Below are 16,035 nucleotides of genomic sequence, written 5' to 3'. Positions count from 1 at the left end.
GTTCCTCCTAACGCTTCCTATCACATCCAGATCCACACCACAACGCTCCTTTATATCCTCATTTGTCAGCCTGTCTCTCCATGTGACTCCACAGGTTCCTCTTAAATAATTCATTTCCACTACTCTCACTCTTGACTTGTGCCCTTCCAACAACGTCCAAGTTACTTCCATACGTTAGAGTTGGTATCACAATACTGTCATGTAGTAACTTTTTCACTTCCATGCTCACTGTGTTTATGCTGATTAGCTGAACACAGATCACGCCCATATTAGGCCTGCCTCAGAACTGATCATAGAGCTGGAGAGAAACTGGACAGCTCGTCTTGGTAGGCTCATGTCAGCATCTGTTGAAAGTGATGCCTGCTGAACAGTACAAAAATCGGCATATAGTCCAGGAACACATTTACAGTTCCACAATTTCGCACTGCTAGACAGATACTAATACTGTATATTGCATATATTGACCAGTCTAGAGTCTAGTTTGTAAGGAAGTTTTAAATAATGGTAACACAAGTATGTTGGCCATAGCTTTGAAAATGAGCAAATACAAGGATCTTACCTCTTCACAAGAAATAATAATAATAATAATAATAATAATAATAATAATAATAATAATAATAATAATCTTCTGCAGCTTTGCTAATATTTACCTGGGGTCGCTGTTTCTGACCCTGCTAAATTCTTCTCCCTTATATCTCATTTTATACAGTCCATCCACCGTCTTCTTGACCGACCCCTTCTCCGTCTACCCTCCACTTCCTTGTCAATCACTCTTCTGCCCACATAATCCTTTGTGGGAAATATTTTCCCCCAGAGCGGTTGCGCTCTTTACCTTTTAAAATACTTGTCCTGTTAAAGATATAGGAAAAACTTGAAGAGCGTTAATAAATAATTTAAGCGGTTTTATAACCCAGAGATTACGTTCTCTTCAATAACTCTTATTATTAATGAATTAAATGCTACTGCGTTTAACCCTTGTGGACAACTATATTGTAAATACATGTAAATACGTAGGAAATTTCCATTGACCTAACTACGTCTGCGTGATGAGTATGAAGTGCCTCACGTGAACAACGAATGAGGGTTTAATACATATTATATAGCTTATGGGAATATTTACCTTTAGTTTAAAACCAAGATTAAATTAAGTTGGATTCACCTTGTATATATCATGAAGTAATTTAACCGTATTAGTCTTGTAATTAATTAATAGTTGGCATCTGTACAATCCTATGAGGGAGATGCTCGCCATGTTCACTCACTTTAGTTCCTAAGCCCGTTAAAGAAGAACTCTGCTGCTAAAGCCGGTTCAAGTTGCATGCTGTAAAATACGCACCTAAGGACGCTTGGATGCCCAGGCAACCGACCGAAACATCAGGCTCATCGTCATCTGTTGTCCGACTCTTTCTAGCTACGTAACCTTTATGGTTTGGCTAAATCTTAGGGAATTAGTTAGGAGATAGGAGAATAATTACTGGTGAGTTGAAATATCAATTACACCTAAATCTCCTAAGAGACGTGTGAATTTATTTAAGGTCGTGTTAGACTAACACTCATTAGAGTAAGGAGTGTATCAAAATTTCTGACATCCTCATTCCTTCTCATTACATGTCCGTATCACTGTATTCACCTCACCTGCATATTCTTTGAGATTTCCACAACCTCAATCATTCCCCTAATTCTCTCGTTCCTGATCGTATCCAGCCTCGTGACCCCGCTCATCCATCTCAGCATCCGAATCTCCGCCACCTCCAGCTTTCTCTCCTGGGCCAAATTTCCTAACCTTAAATCATAGCAGGCCTTACTATCGTTTTATATACTTTCCTCTCACTCTTGCACCGATTTTTCTATCACATAACATTTCTGACATATGCCTCCAGTTTCTCCATCCTGCCTGTATCGTATGGTTAATTTCTGCATCCAGTCCACCGTCTGCTGTTATACTCGAGCCAAAATACTTGAATGTCCTAACTCTTTCCAACTTTTCTCCATGGAGACTCACATCTCTCTTTTCTTCTTCACCATTAAAGCATTGATATTCCGTCTTTCTCCTAATAATTTTAAGTCCTCTATACTCCATTTCTTTTTTCACTCCTCCAACTTCCGTTCTACTCCCTACTTGGTGAAATCTATCAGCACAATACACCTACAAACAACATAACCCATGGGGCCTCTTCAATGATGTCACTCCCCAAGACATCCATTAACAGATGGAAGATATAGGGACTCAACGAGGATACCTGATGTAGCCCAACGTTTACAGGAAACTTCTCTGTCACACCTGCACTACTTCTGACCCATTTTCTCACCCAGTCATACATATCATTAACCAGTCTCACATACTTTTCTGAAACGCTCTTCTCCGTCATACATCTCCATACGACCTCTTTGCACAGTGTCATACGCTTTTTCCAAGTCGACAAAAATCATGTGCAGCTTTCTCTGTTTCTTTCCAAAATTTTCCTGGATTTGACGCACTGCAAAGATGGCATCTATTGTTCCCTTTCCTGGCATGAATCCATCTCTGTTTCCTCACTTAACCATTTCTCTATTATTCTCTTCCACATTTTCATTGTGTATAACATCAGCCTTATACCTTGATATTTCACGCAATCCTGAATGTCACCTTTTTACTTATAGATCGGTCCTACCACACTGTCTTGTCAGGCCTCCGGTATTTTCTCCTGGTCATTTATCTGCATCAAATCCACTAGTACATCTACTCCATCTTCTCCCAAGCTTTTCCATTCCTCTGCTGGTATTTCATCCGGTCCCGCTGCCTTCCCGTTTTCGTCTTTTTCAGTGTTGCTTTGATTTCTTTCCTACTAATTTCAGGTGTTTCCCTTTGATTTGGCACCCCATCTGCAAAAACGTTCCTCTCGTCCTCTCCTTCAGTAACTTCTCGAAATACTTTTCCCAACTCCCAGTCCTTCATTTATGCAACAGGTCAACTCTGGAACTGTCTCCCTCTGTCTGAATTTCCTTCTTCCTATGATCTCCAGTCTTTCAAACGCAGTGTGTCCAGGCATCTCGAAATGATCGGATCTTGAATTTGGCTCTCTCTTGTATTTTGCTTTTCTCTTGGAAGGAACAATAATTGTGGGCTGCGGCCTTTGGTTCCTTCTTCCTCGCAAAAAAAAAAAAAAAAAAAATCTTTTATGCCCTCCTCTTCACTCAGTATCCTATCCCCACACTCTATTATCTGCTTTACAGGTATATGTGTAACATCTTTTGTCAGTTTGTTCCTTCTTTTTCCCAAAGCATAGATCTGTCGTTCCGGTGTTTCCAATTTCTTATAGAGCTGGTCCACTGCTCTTGCGTTTGCTTATGCTACCGCATTTTTTACTGCTTTAATCACTGTTTTTTAATATCAATTTACCTTCTTCATTCCCAGTTCTATCAAATTTCTCCTTCGCCTCTTCTCTTTTACCCTTTCCTGCACCTCCTCATTCCACAACCATCATTCCATATCTTGTGGGGACTTTTTCCCTGACAATAATAACATTAATAATAATAATAATAATAATTAATAATAATAATAATAATAATAATAATAATAATAATGGTAATAGTAATAATAATCTATCAATCTATTGTCATACTCCTCAATCCCATAAGGGGTGGCCACAAACAATTCGCTCCCATGTCGCCCTGTCCCACGCCATTTCACCGCCCTGCTCCCAGTTCACATCCTCCTCTCTCATATATACCTCTCCATTCACTCCCTCCATCTCATCTTCGGCCTCCCCCTCCCCCTTCCCCCCTCCACCTCATTCGCATACATTCTCCTTGTTAGTCTCTCACTCTCCATCCTCTCCAAATAGCCAAACCACCTCAGTGTATTTCTCCTAAAGCTTTCTGTCACATCCACACCCACACCACAATGCTCATTCACTTCCTCATTTGTCAGTCTGCCTCTCCACGTAACTCTACATGCTTCTCGCAAATAACTCATTTCCATTGCTCTCACTCTTGACTCATGTCCTTCCAACAAGGTCCAAGCTGCACTTCCATGTGTTAGGGTTGGTATCACATTAATGTTATTCAGTATCTTATGCACTTCCATGCTCACTTTCCTGTTCCTTGTCACTCCTTTCAAAGAACTCGCAACCGTTCTTCTTTTTTGTACCCTTTCAAACACTTCAACCTCTGAACCTCCATCCTTACTCATCACACTATCCAAGTAGTTAAACGCACTCACACTTTCCATTTCCCCCTCATCCAGACTTACTGTACATTCAGTGGCTTCTTTTCTCTCAAAGACCATAACTTTTCTCTTTCCTAAATTCACTGTTAGTTTCCGTTTCTTACACTCTCCCAGGCTCATTCACTAAACATTGCAGTTCCCCTTCGTCTGCACTCAACAATACAGTATCATCAACAAACAACTGTACAGGGAGTTTCTAAACACTGCCCTCTCTCATAAGGGTCACTCCAACATCCACTGCCCTACCTTGTACCTCTTTCATAATCCCATCCATATACAGACAGAACAACCATGGGGGCATGACACATCCCTTTTTCAGTGCAACATTCAGATAGAAAAATTAGCTCATTTCCCAATCTACACGCACTGCAGTCTTTCCCCTCGTACATACTCTCCACGGCATTCAACAACTTCCCTTTTACTCAATATATTCTAAATATTTTTCATATTCCTTGTCAATCCACCCTATATATGCTTTCTCCAATCCATGAAGGCTGCATACAACTTCTTTCCCGTCTCTTGAAACTTTTCCACTAAAGACCTAAGAATGATTTACAGCCTCTTTCCATTCTTAAACCTCCCTGTTCTTCTCCAACTAATTCCTCTGTTATTTTCCTACCTCTGTCAATAAATATCCTACCATATATTTTTCCTATTACACTAAGAAGACAAATGCCCCTATGATTACCACACACTTCTTTTTCCCCCTTTTCCTTCCTACAGGGGAATAATTATACCTCATTTCCAACCTTCCGGAACTCTCCCTTTCTCCCAGGCCAATCTACACATCTTCCATATCCATTCAACTACTGTCTCTCCCCTGTGCTTCAATATTTCGCCACACACTTCGTCAGTTCCTGGGGCTTTCCCCATTTTGACCTCCTTCATTGCTTCCACTACTTCCGTCCTACTTATTTCTTCCTCTCTTCTCATCTCCCTCCTTACAGTCATTCCCCAGCCACTTATACTTCCATTACTTTTATTCTCTATGTTCAACAATTCCTTTCTGCATTCTCTCCGTCTTCTCGGTTCTCCCTTCTCCACTAGCAATCTACCATTTTTATCTTTCACTCAGTGACTTACTTCTTTATCACCCCGCCAAACTCTCTTTACCTCTTTGCAGAACATTTTCTTACATTCTCTCAACTTTACACTCATATCCCTTCCAAATTCCTCATCCACTCTCCTCTTACTCTCTCTTAATAATCTTTTAACCTCTCTCTTCCTTTCTACATACACCGTAACTCACTTTTCCGTCTCTCAGCTTCCTACACGTTCGTTTCTCATTCACTCATTATATGCTTTCTTCTTTTATGCCACAGCCTGTCTCACCTCTTCATTCCATCATGCTGTTGTTTGCATGCCCTTTCGTCTTCTCTTCACCTCACACACCACCTCACATGCTGCACAGATTTCTTCTGTGTAAATCTTGCAAACATTTTGCATGTTCCTAATCAGCTCCAAATCATATTTATCTGATAATAATAGTAATAATAATAATAATAATAATAATAATAATAATTATTATTATTATTATTGTTATAACCACATAACAGACTACCGCAGGACCTGGTGATTTCAACTCCCTTCATGCGGTGAGCACTCCGAAGCGAAGAGCTGGTCTAGTAAGACCCTCCTAGAAGAGTGTCAGACACGTTGGCCGAAGGCGAAAGCAACAAAATCCTCGCAGAGCAAAAATGGCAGAGCTCGAACTAGGTTCCAATGACTCCTGGACGATCTCAGAAATTTTTGGCCCAAATGGGCCCATAGTCGTTTCAGACCTGCTCCCCAACCTTGGCTATATACCATAAAAATTTCAAGTCCGTACCTTTAGCTGTTTGGGAGAATCCATGAATAGACTATTTTTATATTTTTTTCAGTGTAACTGGAAAACTAGTACTGGGAACTGAATGATACTGGATGATATGAAGCCACCAGCTAGGGGACTCAGATGGCCAAGTATGATGGCCGAAGCTTTGAAATTTAGTAAATACAACCAATTTCCTTCTTTGTAAGAAAGAATAATAATAATAATAATAATAATAATAATAATAATAATAACTAGAAAATGGAAATTGCTATTAACCCCTCTGGTGCCAGAAGCAATGGTCGTCGATTTTTCAGGATTACTCAAAATCGCGGGGAACGACGATTGTAAACATGCTATGAAAAACTGATGGTCACATACTCCACCCTAACTGACGCATATCCCTTCCAACTATCACAACTATGTGCTGGATAGGCGGGAGGGAGGATCTCGGCCCATATCCAGGTGGTGGGGGGTGAACCCCTCACATTCCTCCCAGTGCATCTCTCTTCTCCACTGTGTTGTTGCTACCCTACGTCATTCGCTTCTCACCGCCACCACCACCCTCCCACAACCTCCCCATCCATCCTTCATCACTCCTCCATGGATATCCCCCATCCCAGTCATCTGGGGGTGGGTTATTTCTCCCTACCCTCACTCTTCGTCCCTGTACTCCTGATGGGCTTTTCCTTTGTGCCTTGTGGTGTCCATCTCCCACCATCACATTCCCATACCAACCCTCCAGGCCTCACCCCACATCACCCCCACCCCCGCCTCCTAAAAACGGCTTATGTTTACTCCTGAAACCCCCACGGCTTTTAGTATTATACATCATTTTTACTGTCTATCCCGCGTGTTTTGATTCATTACCTGAATTTCATTTGTGTATTTGTATACACAAATGATTATTTTGCATGCTTTAGCTTAAAAATAAAAAAAAAATCTTGAAAATTTGGCAGCTTATAGATTTGACATCTCTGAGGGGAAGGGAGGGGGGAAGGGGTGAGGGAAGAGAGGCTGGGAGGGTTTGTGTGGGTGAGGAAGATCGAGGACAAGGGGTAATGAGGGAGGAATGGAGCGGAACAGCAAAGAAAACGAGAGCCGTGACATATTTTCTTCAGTCAGAGCTGTGAAGGGTAACTTTTTTCAACTTTGATGGGCCATAGATCAGTAACTATATGGTCTAGAATGTTCTGGTATGCGGCATAAGGGGTGTAATTTCAAGCTGAAAAACATAGGCATAAAACTTTGTATTTTTGTAAGAGTTGAAAAAATGACCATGAATTGCATGCTGGGAGGAATCTGCCAAATCACTGCATACCAGAGGGGTTAACAATTTCAAAAACTCACCATATGACAAGGTCATCCAGCTTGTGCATTTGACCTCAGTATATAGAAAATAAGCAAATTTTGAAAGTTTACCTTGGCTGTGACCTTGACTTTTGGGTCAAGGTAATTCATAATTGGTAGCCATGCATAGAATATGAAGTTCTATAAATGTACCAAGTTTGGTGATTGTAACTCAAATCTATCCTTGTTTTTTAAATTGTGCAATTTATCTTTGACCTTGGCTGTGACCTTGAGTTTTGGTTCAAGGTCATTTATACTTGGTAGCCATGCATAGCATACCAAGTTTTATATTTTTACCTAATATTGGTGATTGCATCACAATTCTTCCATGGTTTTATAAATTGTGCACTCAATGACCACAAACTATTTCCATTGACCCCTGAGTGATCTCAGTAATTACTGGACTAAATAAGCTCAAACTCATTCCAGAACTGCTCCTCTACCTTGGCCACATCCCACAAAAATTTTAAGTCTGTAACTTCAGTGGTTTCTGAGAAACCACGAATAGACTATTGTTATAGGTGTTTGGATGTAACTGGGAAACCAGTAATGGGAACTGGATAATGCTAGGTCATATGTTGCCACCAGCTGCAGGACTCAGATGGCCAAGTATGATGGTTGTAGCTTTGAAATTGAGCAAATACTAGCAATTAGCTTCTTTGTAAGAAGTAATAATAATAATAATAATAATAATAATAATAATAATAAACAATATTAGTAACACAAGAAAGCTTTGGTTTAATCATGCTTGTTCTAATGCTATCCGCAACAAGGAGAGGGCCTACAAAAGGTATCGGAGCCAACCCACCCCTGAATCACATCATCTTTACGTTTCTGTCTGGAATCGTGCTAAGTCTGTTCTTCGCTCTGCTAAAAATAATTTTCATCTGTACTAAATGCTCTCAACTCTCCAACTCGAATTCTTCCCGCTCCTTCTGGCACCTTGCCAAAAACCTTTCTAACAACTTTACCTCATCATCCTTTCCTCCTCTTTTCTACTCTGATGGTTCTGTAGCTATTTCTTCTACTGATAAAGCAGATCTCTTCGCTCAGACTTTCTCCTCCAATTCCACCTTAGACGATTCCAGTGCTGTTCCTTCATTACTTCCCCCCTCTGACTTTCTCATGGCTGACATTAAAATTTCTTCAGCTCATGTATTTCCTGCCATCACTGGGCTCAATACTAACAAGGCATATGGGCCTGATGGAGTCCCTCCTGTTGTTCTCAAGAACTGTGCTTCTGTGCTTACACCCTGCCTAGGCAAACTCTTTCACCTTTGTCTGTCAACTTGTACCTTTCCTTCTTGCTGGAAGTTTGCTCTCATTCAGCCAGTCCCAAAGAAGGGTGACCACTCCCAACCCTCCAATTATCGTCCAATTGCTTTAACGTCCTGTATTTCAAAAGTTTTCGAGTCAATTCTCAATAGAAATATTTTAAAGAATCTTTCCTATCACAACCTTCTTTCTGATCGTCAGTATGGGTTCCGTCAGGGACGCTCGACTGGCGATCTTCTTACCTACCATTCAGACTCATGGTCATCCTCCTTTTGGGACTTTGGCGAAAGCTTTGCCATTGCACTTGACATCTCAAAGGCTTTCGATCGAGTCTGGCATAAATTTTTAATTTCCAAACTGCCCTCTTATGGTTTCTATTCTTCTATCTGTGCTTTCATCTCTAGCTTCCTTTCTGGTCGTTCTATAGCCACTGTTGTAGATGGCCATCGTTCTTCTCCTAGATCCATCAACAGTGGTGTTCCTCAGGGCTCTGTCCTATCGCCAACTCTCTTCCTTTTATTCATCAATGACCTTCTAAGCCATACATCTAACCTTATCCACTCATACACTGATGACTCCACCCTTCACCTTACCATTCGGTTCCCGCAACGCCCATCTCAGCAGTTACTTCAACAAACAATGGGTGAGGCTATTGCGCACCTAATGTCTGACTTGGCTCATATCTCTGACTGGGGTAAAAATAATCTTGTTTTTAATGCATCTAAAACTCAGTTCTTACACCTATCAACCCGACAAAGTCTTCCACAATTATACCCATTAATGTTTAATAATATTCAGCTTAATCCTGCATCATTCTTGAACATGCTTGAGGTTTCATTTATTCGGGACTTATCTTGGAAAGATCATATTACATCTCTTGTAAAATCTGCTTCCAAGAGATTGAGTGTGCTAAGCCGACTCCGTTCTTTCTTTACCCCTGCACAATTGTTGACTCTATACAGGGGTTTTATCCGCCCCTGTGTGGAGTACAACTCCCATGTGTGGGGAGGCTCCCCACATACAGCACTCCTCAATAGGGTGGAGTCAAAGGTTTTTCGTCTCATTAACCCTCCTCCTCTTACTGACTCCCTTCAACCTTTGTCTCTTCGCCGCACTGTTGCATCTTTATCTCTTTTCTATCACTACTTTAATGGTCACTGCTCCTCTGAACTGTCTGCACGCATTGCTACACCTCTACGACGGGTGCGTAGCACCCGTCTAGCATCAAACTCTCATCCTTTTTGTGTCCAACTCTCTGATGCAAGAGTTAACCATTACTCCCAGTCCTTCATTTATGCAACAGGTCAACTCTGGACTTGCTGAGGGACCGCCAACAGCTACCTTCGCTCGGTGTCGTCACTTCCTGTCTTCAGAGATGAGTCATAACTCGGGAACTGGTGGCCCAGTTTGGCTAGAAATTTTGTTCTCCAAGTTAGAGCATTTTAATGGTACCTTGCCCTAAGAAAAATTTGTGCTACATGCACTGTTTTTTCTGTTACTGTGAAAAACAAACAACAAGCATACAGAGCGGATCCTTATAATATACTATACCATTATACTACATAATTTCAGGAGTATAAGGAGAGAGGAAAGACAGGCAAGAGAATGACAAGCTGGTAATTTCAACGCCAGAGCAATGACGAATCCATTCCCATACACTAAAAACAAAGGCTAAACTTGAAACAAAAGGCCTGAAATGAGTCATAACTCGGAAACCAGTGGCCCGATGGGCCTAGAAATTGCTTTACTCTTCAAGTTAGAGCATTTCAATAGTACCTTGCTCTAACATAAATTTGTGCTACATGCGCCGTTATTGCTGGTTATGGTAACAAACCAACGAACGTGCAAAAATCGGATCATTATAATATAGATTATTCTTCTTCCTTGACAGTACCCCCACCAACCCTAGATATCATCATCTTTGTTTGAACTGCATTTACTCTCAAACCCTTGTGCCCCATACAAGCCCTCCACTTCCTAAATATTTCCTCTGCCCCCAAGTCACTCTTTGCAATCAACACCATCTCATCGGCATACAACATTATTCCACAGGAGTCCATTTCTGAAGTCATGTGAGAGGTCTTCAAGTTCCATGATAAACAATATGGGGCTCAAGATTGACCCCGGATGCACATTCACGGATAATATCGCTCAAATCTCCATTCATTCTCACCTGGGTATGAGCATCCTCATACGTAGCCATAACCGCTCAACCAGCCAGTCCTTGATCCCAAGCTTTCTCATTGCCCACTTCAACATCTCCCAAGGGACTCTGTTAAAGGCCTTCTCCGAGTCACATCAATAAACAAATAAATAAGTATAGCACCTCTTTCTTCACAGTATATTTTCCTGAACTTGTCGAACAATGAATGTGGCATCAATGGTCTCTTTGCATAGCATTAACCCAAACTTCATATCATCAGTATTCACTCTTTCTCTAATTATACTTTCTAGAACTCTCTCCATTACCTTCATTATCTGGTCTAAAAGTTTTATGCCTCTAATTTCCTTTTTCCAGGGCACCATCCTTTCCCTTGTACACATTTACAATCATACTCTTCAGCCAAACATCTGGGACAACACACTCATGTATAATCATACAGTATTTATCCAATCAGTAACTATTCTCACTCCTATTACTATCTCCTGAGGCCTTCAACATTTCAGCAGGCAAACCAGACACACCTTCTGCCTTCCTCGTCTGCGTCATGCCTATTGCCTTGCAGTCAGAGTCCTCATTCAGCAACTGAATGAGGACTGGATGCAGAATGGTCTCTCTAGGCGTCTTTAATATCCTCACTGTTCGTTACCACCTTTCTGTCACCATTCATCACACACTGCTCACCTATGATATCCATGTTTTCCCTCATCATCTGATTTGCCAACTTTAATATATTCTTTCTTTCTCCACTGTTTAGGTTATCAAGTAAAAGTCTTTGAGACTCAGATTTTGCCTTGCATACCTCTTTTCTAGCCTTACACTTAGCAGCCAAGCATTTCTCTTTGTTACCACCCCTTTCCCATTCCTATAAAAGCCTTCTTTTTCCTCAACGGCTTCTACACCCTCATCCCACCACTATGTTGCTTTATATCTTGGGGTACCCCTTGTTCATCCACGCACTAAATCAGTAACTCTCACAAAATCATTGTTGAGAGCTCTGTAATGTTTGTTAACTCTTCTGTCAACAGCTCCCTGTTCAGCCACCACTCTATTCATCTTGCTATTGATGGCATCCCATACGGCTTGTTTTTTCAACTTTCATATTTTTCTCCTAGGTGCATAAATCCTCTTCTTAACCGCCCTCTCTTTAGACATCATGCCACATATCAGTAATTGTGTTACTGCACACACTCTTTGCTCCTTATAACTTTTTACCATCACCCATCAACCTTCTATCAGTCCTCCTGACCAGGAAATAGTCTATGTAGCTAGTATTTCTCCCAGACTCGTATGTAATCAACGTACTCTCTCATTTCCTAAAATGTGTGTTGCACAAAATCATGTCCATTGCCTCCCCAAACTCTGGTTTCCTTTCCCCTTCCACATTCCTTGTACCATATTCACATCCCATGTACACCTTCATTATGCTTGAGCTGATTCACCAACATGAGATTGTAATTTTGGTAGGAGACATCCCCTACCAAAATTACAATCTCATCATCCCATTCCACTTGCTACACCCATTAAATCACTCGAGAGTCTATCTTTTTCTTCATCGTCCAAGCCAGCATGTGGAGCATACACCAATATAAATGAAATTGTTAGCCTACTGAACAAAATTTCTCATCCTTTTTTCTGATGAAGTATCTGCTGAGATGGATGGTGCAAGAAGCAGACGGAAGGGTGAAGGGTGAAGTCATCAAAGTATGAGTGGATTGTATTAGATGTACAGCTTAGAAAGTCATTGACAAATAGCAGTAAAAGAGCTGATAATAGGGCAAAGCTTTCAGGAACACCATTCGTCATCGCTCTGGGAGAAAAATGGTGGCCGTTTACTGCTGCAGCTGTAGAACGGCCAGACGGGAAGTTAGAGATGAAGGCATAGATAGAAAGATGCAGGATGAGAAAGAGGGGTGTTTGGAAATTGAAGATTTGTCAGACTAAATTGAAAGCTTCTGAGATGTCAGGTGCAATGTCAAAACTTTCACCTGTTCCGAAAGGATAATGACCAGGAGCCTGAAAGAAAGGTGAGAAGATTACCAGCGGAACACCCCTGGCGGAAACCATAATGACCATCAGAAAGATGATTGCGATGGGAAATGTGCTCTAATTGTTTAAAAGAATAGATTCAAGAACTTTAGAAATACAGGATCTTTTAAACTGAACTAAAGTTACAGGTCTGGGAATGATCACTCTTCTTTTTGACAAGCTGAATGACAACAAACTTCCAGCAAGGAGGAAAGGCAAAAGTTGACAGACAAAAGCGAAAGAGTTTACCTAGGCAAAGCACAGAAGCACAGTTCTTGAGGACAACAGGAAGGACCGACCCCATCAGGCCTATATACATTGTTAGTACTGAGGCCAGTGATGGCAGAAAATATATCAGTTTTGAAGAAATTTTAATGTCAGCCATGAGAAAGTCAGAGGGGGGGAAGTGATGGAGGAACAGCACTAGAATTTTCTAAGCTGAAATTGGAAATGAAAGTCTGAGCAAAGAGTTGTGTTTTTTCAGCAAAATAAACAGGTACAGAGTCATCAGAGTGGAAAAGAGGAGAGAAGGATGATGAAGCAAAGTTGTTTGAAAGGTTTTTGGCAAGGCATTAGAAGGAATGAGAAGAATCTGAGCCAGAGAGTTCAGATCATTTAGCATGAATGTAAGTATTTTTTGCTGGGCAAAGAACAGACCTAGCACGATTCAGGGGTGAGATATAAAAGAGACGAAATTTAGATATGAGTTGGTTATAGTAACTTTTGCAGGCCCTCTCCTTGTTTTGAACAGCATCAGAAAAGGCATGATTAAACCAGCTTTTTTTTTTTTTTTCCATTAGTCACAGGATAAGAGAAAGGAATATATCCTTCCATGGCTGAGAGAATAACCTCCATAATGTGCGTTGCACACCCGTACAAGTCTCGTCCATGTAAACAATAATCATTCCAGGGAAAATTAAATATGTACTGTACGGGGCTCCTTATCAGCAGCTGCGAAGTCCCACAGCCGCTGCTTCTTGGGAGGGTCCACAGGCCTTGCTGGGTCAATAGGAAAAGTTAAAGCAGTGTTTCTCAACGTTTTTCACTTTATTACCACTTACGGGGATCTTAACATCCTTGTGGCCCCCCTTCTGGTTTCCCTCATGCCCCTCGCAAACAATAATGAAAAAAAAAAAAAAACTTTTGGTGCTCTCCGTTCCCTATAATGCTTACAAGGATCAAGCAGAATGCATAGTTTGTTACGTATCATTGGGATGGTTTCTTTCCAATGAGTGGACTGATTCGAGGTTGAGTCACTGATAACGTACATCTCATATCTGGATGCACATCCAACTGGTTTCGGGTTTTACATTTTGTGTGTAGAAGGGTGGAGCAACCAGATTTGCATAAATATGTTGTGGACAATGACAAGAGGACTCTACTGTAAGTGCGATTTCTTTAACTTTTGGATATGACTGATACATGGAGCACCAGAACACAGAGATTTCTTCTTATAGGTCTTTGACAGTAGAATTGTTCTTGAGGTCAAGGAAGTCGTCCTGAACGTCATCAGGAATGGCAGCAATAACTAGAGTGTCAGAGAAAGGATTCTCTGCCAGTTTACCTTCTTCCTCCTTGAACTCTGAAAAGTACAGCTCACTAAGCAAGGATTTCAGGTGCTTAATTATTTCACTTTTGAGTGATGGGTCAGGTAGGCGATTCTCTTCAGTCTCATCAAGAACAGTTGAAAGATCTCAAACATAGCACCATTTTCTGCACTCACTTTCCTTGGTCGGTTCTGGTGTTTAGCAAGAAATGCGCGCATACTTTCCATGAAGTGAAATATATTTCTTTCCATGCCTTGTAGCTTGAGACTTAGCCTATTAACTAGTAAAAAATGTCGGCCAGGTATGCAAGACATGACTTCCACAACGCCTTATTGAAGATAATTAATCAAACTATATCAAACCTGGATATGCAGTTGACACTGTCTTAAACTTCACTTCAACGAACTTCAATTGTTCACTGTATAAACTAAATTATCTAAATATTATTAATCTGTGTAGTCTATCACTCCCTCAATGCTTCTTTAGAACCCAGTATATTTGACTCCATATCCACACAGATGAGTAACCTTAACCTTGCCCATAGCACCGAAATTGCGATTTCGGGTGATTTTAACGTACATAATGTTGAATGGTTATTGCATTCTGCTAGGACTGACGATGCTGGTCTAGAGTGCGAGCTGTTTGCAGAATCATTTAATTTCATGCAGTTGGTAAAGCAACCAACCAGATTACCAGATAATCCTGACCATAATGCCCATCTCTTGGATCTATTCCTGACAAATAATCCAGATCAATACAAGACAGATATTGTCACCACTTGGATCCTCTGACCACAATCTCATGAAAGCCTCATTAGTCAGCCCATCCAAACCTCCCCTTTCTGAACCTGTCAGGGTGACCCGATGGCACTTTGATAGGGCAAACTAGGATGGATTTAGAAATGATTTTGCCGACATTCGATGACTATCTTTCTTCTCTAGTGATGTCAATTCTACCCAGCCCCACATTAATGACTTAATACTACCTGGTATGGATTTATTCATACCAGGTCAACAGTTCACTAAAAGGTCGAACTCTCCAAAGTGGTTTGACAGCAACTATGCCAGAGCAAAAGCCCAAAAGTCATTAGCTTATAGCTCTTACTAAAAATAAAAAACATCTGAACCATTCTGTCAATTTAAATTTGTTAGAAACCATGCAAAAGCTGTAATAAATCTCGCTAAATCAAACTTTCTTCAAAACCAAGCATCAGAACTACTTAACAGCCCTAATGACCATAGAATATTCTGGTCATCTCTCAATTCTTTCAATAATAACTTTAACAATTCATCATCCATTCCCACACTAAAATCTTCAGATGGTAACATTACAAATGACCTTCGTGGGAAAGCAAATATCTTTGCCAGTACTTTTGCCAGAAAGTCTACTTTGGAGGAAGTCAGCCAAAACGTCTCAGTGCTAGAACTTGACTCTCTCGAAATTGTTTCACTTAAAATACAGACAAGACATATACGTAAAATCCATTCTAGACAATTTATCAACCAACAAAGCTTCAGGCCCAGATGGAATTCCTCCAATTGTTTTGAAAAAGTGTTCCCCAGAACTTGCCTCTGTTCTAGCTAAAATATTCAGACTATGCATGTGTACTTCATTCCCTAATTCATTGAAAAAAGACGATATCCGTCCAATTCCAAAGAAA

This window comes from Coenobita brevimanus, chromosome 56, assembly GCF_032717465.1.
Source record: "Coenobita brevimanus isolate Jiangsu-jjx chromosome 56, ASM3271746v2, whole genome shotgun sequence".
NCBI lineage: Eukaryota > Metazoa > Arthropoda > Malacostraca > Decapoda > Coenobitidae > Coenobita > Coenobita brevimanus.
Note: the sequence above shows the minus strand (reverse complement) of the source record.